Source organism: Liolophura sinensis, chromosome 9, assembly GCF_032854445.1.
Source record: "Liolophura sinensis isolate JHLJ2023 chromosome 9, CUHK_Ljap_v2, whole genome shotgun sequence".
NCBI classification, from domain to species: domain Eukaryota; kingdom Metazoa; phylum Mollusca; class Polyplacophora; order Chitonida; family Chitonidae; genus Liolophura; species Liolophura sinensis.
Genome location: NC_088303.1, coordinates 10,870,901 through 10,877,477, shown reverse-complemented (window position 1 = coordinate 10,877,477; position 6,577 = coordinate 10,870,901).

Here is a 6,577-nt window from a genome sequence, read left to right as displayed (position 1 = left end):
CACCAACAATTAGTACAAATCATTTAACACTGATAAAGCACTTAGATCCGTACTGTTAACGACGTCATAACCAGACAGTCGATCAATAACCGATCGAGTTCGATCAGTAGATGGGTATCCGGGACAAACAGTACTTGTAAGTCTACAGCCTTGGGCGTCGGAACGTCGAGGGTCGGGACAGTGGGTAGCAGCTGCCCAGGCTCGGGGCGATCACATATGGGTGCGGCCGCGGGGTAGCCGGGTGGGCAGGCGGGATGGGGCTGACATGATACTGGCGGGCTGTCAGCGTACTGATCACACACGTTCTGTTCGCCTGCTGGCCTGCACTAGTCGTTCTCAACGCCCGACTAGAACTGCTGTTTTCCCCGATGTGCCAGGCCTGTAGACCAGCGAGTCAAAAACACAGCATGTGGCCAGTGAGCTACGTCACGAAATAAATATTGAATTGCATGGCCGGTTACTGGCCCCGTGGGTAATCGCCACAGGGAGCGGACCCGGCAACATGACGGCTGTGATTTCTGCCTGGTAACGCCGCCATCCCGCAGGGCTGGCCACAGATTATTTTCGGAGCTATCCCTTGGATATGGCATCCAGCTCCGAGCGTTCGACGGGGCCGAGTCCCAGGGGGCTAGTGCTGCGCTGATCATCTTTGAATAGGTTATCCCCTGGGGAGATTTCGTCTTTCAACTTGGCACGGCTGTGTTGAGCTAGCTAGCTAGGCCTACCTACACACACGGCCTCTTTCCCTCTCTCTCTCCCTCCCAGATGATAGTCCAGCCCTTACCAGACTCTCGCAATCACATTTGTCCGCCACACGAGACCTGGCTGCTTCCGTGTCTGCGCGATACCCCGCATAGCTCATTAATGATTTTAGGATTATTGAAATCTTAATTAAATTCTTCTGTATTGAAGAAAGAATGAAAAAGGTTTTTTTTAATATGTATTGTAGCTTGCTTTCGCGTGTCATTAATTTCTCACTTTTAGCAATTATATATTTACAGGTTACGTACAATATGTACTGGTACATCCTCTGATGTGCAGTATATATACACATACATATACAGCCTAGGGGATAAACTCCCTGGGTGTTTGTTTTAACATGCTGGCCCGTTAAGCCTGACTATAAGCCGATTAATCTGCTTTCTCTTACATCTGTATGTATAAGTGCATATCCAAAATAGGTGTATCCCCGTTGAGCATAACAGTACAACCGCTACTTTAAATTTAATGACTATGGGCCTAGTGAGTAAAATCCGAATACTATTATAAATACCTGTATACCGGCCCTTGGCCAACAAAGCAGCTATAATGTTGTTTATGCTATTTGTTGTTTTGTTTATACTCATCATATTGATTTCGGAATATTGCTCAGTGGATTCATTCTGTATATTGACGACCCCATAAGGCCAATATCCATTTACATTCATTTTAAACATGGATCGATGTAAAACTTGAAATCGTCTTAATGATTGTTTATAGATGAGAACCGCTTTCGCAAAAACCTGCTTTGTCTTATGGATGACAAGGTGAGATCAGTAAAATCAACAATCAGTAAAAAAATAATCCAGACCTGCGCATGCCTGTAGGGATACGGTATGGACTTAATTATTTACACACCCCTAACCGATATTTCGTGGCAATCAACACAATACATACAGCAGCTATATTTATTGGTGGGAACGTGTCATGGCGGAGTGGTTAAAGACGCTTGTCTTTCAGTCGTTAAGGCGCATGAGGTAGGGGTTCATTTCCGGCCTTGGAAGTTATTTTGTGCCATGTCCCCCACCCTCCCCCTGCGCTTTCTCTTAATGGTAACTTGGTGACAATAAGCGTTTAACGAAGTGGTATCATGTGACAATTTGGACAATTTGTAGTTCGTTGATGAACAATTGTCTTTCACCAATATATTAACATCCATAACTGAACATCACACTTAGAAAGGTTTGGCAGTTTATTCTGACATCCTCCGCCAATAAAACATAAAATTTCCGGATTCCGGCGTTAAATAACATTCTGATAAATAAATATTCACACGAATTTGTTGAGCCGATAATACATGCTATCTGAAGCTGACGTAGTGCAATGTCACTTAACTTTGGAGAATGTAGTTGACCTGTGGCAAAAGTAGTGAACCTTGCATATGACAATGAGGAATATCGCCTGACAATCGGTAAGATCAGCTAATTTCGGAAAAGCTACACAAACTGACAAACAGGACAATGTACTGCCGTTGGGTAAAATCAATTCACATTGGTCATTGGTTAACGTTGTCAACAGCAATCCACATTGGGCAATAATTAACGTTGGGCAACAGTGCTTCACACTGGGCAGCGGTTAACGTTAGGCAACAGCAGTTCACTTTGGACAATAGTTAACGGTGGGCAACAGCAATTCACGTTGGGCAATACAGTGAAGTTACCGTTGTCAACAGCAACGTTGTTCACTTTGGGCAATAATTAACGTTGTGCAAAAGCCGTTCACATTCGGCAATAGTTAACGATAGTCAACAGCAATTCACATTACGCAATAGTTAACGTTGGGCGTCAGCTATTCACATTGGACAATATCAGCTAATTTCTCTTGTGAATCCCACTTTAAAACAATTCCCGTTTGACTGGCATGGGCAATACCATTGTTATATGTGATGTCTGAAAACCCGAGGAAAGCTACAGTGCTATGGTCGTTCAGGTTCTCCCTCCGGAACGACCTGGAGTAATTGATTCGCGGCTGTAATGGTTGACGGAAGACAATAGCAGTTTCGTGTGTGCTAATGGCAGAGGACAGCGTTTGTAACGGCAGATTGCGTCTGAAAATCTAAGTTGACCATTAAAACAGCACATGGTGTCGGACAAGCATAGCTGACCACTTGCTACAACAGCAGCTGGCCGGTGTCGGGCAAGCCCAGTTGATCTCAGTTATTATAGCAGATGGTGTTGGACAAGCACAGTTGATGTCAGTTATTATAGCAGATGGTGTCGGACAAGAACAGTTGATCTCAGTTATTATAGTAGATGGTGTCGAACAAGGGTAGTTGACCTCTGATATATTAGTAGATGGAGTCAGACAAACATAATTGACCTCAGTTATAATATTAGCTTGCGCTTTAGGCCTTTGGCAATAGATTACAACTGTAAATATCTGGCAATAGTGACGTCATATAACAGAATTTGATTTGAACAATAAAAGTTGATCCGTGACGTGGCGATTTATACATTGAACGCAAAACTCATGAACAATCATTTAATAGACAATACGCACGCCTGCATGTGCATGTATAGATGCGCGCGAGTAGGTCTGATGGCCCTTTTTGTGATGGCCCTTTTTTTCTGAAGGCCGTTTTTTCTGAAGGCACTTTTTTCTGAAGGTCCTTTTTTCTGATGGTCTGTTTTTCAGAGATCTGTACCTTCGACGCGCAATTATTTCTCTCAATCTATATACGCTGTATTTGTCCATTTTCTTCCGCCCATTGAACCTGATCATCATCATATGAGCCATATATAGTTTACATGGCGTACAAGTCAGCTCTTTGCTAGCACTTGTGACTCCATTCTATTGTTGGATGCGCTTATAAATTATTTCCACGTTAGATGTAGTTAAAAAGCATTCATACAAGCTGTTTAAAATAACTTCTTTGTCATGATTTGATTTCATAAAGTGATGAAAGAATATTTGACATATTTGACGGTAGTGATTTTTATGATGTGGAGGTGGTCGATCACAACATTCGGCAGGTAACTTTGCACCATATTTGTTTGTGTCAACTGACTAAAATAACTTAGTTTTACACTTGGGCTAATTCATCTCAGAAAACTCACTCATATGACCAAGTCCGTTGAATCATTAAGAACTCGTCTGATTATTTTATTGAATCACTATGATTTCTAAACTGATTAAACTCAGTTAAAAAACTCAGACTTTTGAGGCAACCGAACAAACTTTTCATTCACTTCCTCCATTTAAAAAAAATACAAATAATTTTACCCGAGTTATTTTGGAAGAGGGGTGCAAACAGATCTGAACGGTCACGGCGGTGAGTCGGTGACCACAAGTCGGTGACCTACTGATTAGAGCGTCCGCCTTGAAATCGGGTTGCGTTATTCCAAAGACTTTAAAGATGATACGTGTTGCTGTCTCGCTTTGCGCTCAGCACTGGGAGGTTAGAGATAGGAAACAGGCCTGGTTGGCAGGGTGTCAGTATAATGTGAATGGGTTTGGTGTCATGTCTGGTGTCTTTGGCAAGATACTTGTGGCGGCAGCACTTTTAATTTGCGGCATGGGTTCGCCTGCCGCAAGAAGACACAGTGTATGCACACACACGTAATAACTCCTTGTCGTCATACGACCTGAAACCCAAAGCATACATACATACATACATACATACATACTCCATAGGCTTACTGTATTGAATCCCTGGGATAGGGGCTTAAATATAAAATAACGGCGTTAGATTGATCGGGCTTGTTACAGACAATTCCGTCACCTTAGCGGTGATGTCGGCCATCAGAGAGCCTTCGGATCTTTTATTATTACAGCATGGCACGCAGTGGTAGTTCAGGTAGGGCGGAAACGACTTGTTGTCTGATGAGAGCACCAGGGGATATGTCCAGTAGACTCACGGCCAGCACTTCACTCACCCTCATGTCCATGAGATCGGGACGTCCACCGATGATCTCTCAGCAGACGAACAAGTGGAAACGTTCCACAGATTCCGGACTAACATATACATAATCGGCAGGCATATACATATACTCCATGTACTGTAGTTATGAGCAGGCATATTTACATATTCCATGTACTGCAGTCAGGAAAAGGCATATATATTTACTCTACGTACCGCAGTCATGAGCAGGCATATACGTATACTCCATGTACTATAGTCATTAGTAAGATATATACATATATTGTATGTACTGTAGTCATGAGCAGGCATATACATATACTCCATGTACTGTAGCCATGAGCAGGCATATACGTATACTCCATGCACTGTAGTGGTGAGAAGGCACATACATATACTCCATGTGCTGTAGCCATGAAAAGGCATATACGTATACAACGTGTACTGTAGTGATGAGAATTCATATACGTATACTCCATGTACTGTAGCCATGAGAAGGCATATCCATAAACCCCATGTACTATAGTCATAAGAAGGCATATACATATACTTCATGTACTGCACTTATGAAAAGGCATATACATATATTCCATGTACTGTAATCATGAGCAGGCATATACGTATACTTAATGTACTGTAGTCATGAGAAGACATATGCATATAATCCATGTCCAGTAGTCATGAGAAGGCATATACGTATGTCCCATGTACTGTAGTCATAAGCAGGCATATACATATACGCCATGTTCTGTATTCATGAGAAGGCATATACACATATTCCATGTACTGTAATCATGAGAAGGCATATTCATATACTCCATGTCCTTTAGTCATGAGCAGGCATATACATATACACCATGAACTGTATGCGTATACTTCATGTACTGTAGTCATGAGCAGGCATATACATAAACTCTATGTACTGTAGTCATGATAAGGCATATACATATACTCCATGACAAGGCATATACACATATTCCATGTACTGTAATCATTAGAAGGCATATACATAAACTCCATGACAAGGCATGTGCGCATACTCCATGTACTGTAGTCATGAGAAGCATATACGTATACTCTATATACTGTAGTCACCATAAGGCATGCACATATACTCCATGTACTGTAACCATAAGCAGGCGTATACATATACTTCATATACAGTAGCCATGGGTAGATATATACATATACTTCATGTACAGTAGTCATGGGTAGATATATACATATATTCTATTTACTGTAGTCATGAGAAGGCATATACGTATACTCCATGTACTGTAACCATAAGCAGGCATATACATATACTCCATGTACTGTAGTCATGAGTAGATATATACAAATACTCCATGCACTGTAGCCATGAGCAGGCATATACGTATACTCCATGTACTGTAGTCATGAGTAAGATATATACATATATTGTATGTACTGTAGCCATGAGCAGGCATATACATATACTCCATGTACTATAGTCATTAGTAAGATATATACATATACTCCATATCCTTTAGCCATGAGCAGGCATATACGTATACAACGTGTACTGTAGTGATGAAAAGTCATATACATATACTCCATGTGCTGTAGTCATGAGCAGGCATATAAAGATATTCCGTGTCCTGTAACCATGAGGAGGCATATACATATACTCCATGTACTGTATTCATGAGAAGGCATATACACATACTCCGTGTACTCTTGTCATTAGTAAGATATATACATATATTGTATGTACTGTAGTCATGATAAGGCATAAGCATACTCCATGTACAGTAGTCATGAGAAGGCATATACGTATACTCCATATACTGTATTCATGAGAAGGCATATACGTATTCTCCATGTACTGTAGTCATGAGAAGGCACATACCTATATTCCATGAACTGTAGTTATGAGAAGGGATATTCATATACTCCATGTACTGTAGTCATGAGAAGACATACACATATGCTCAATGT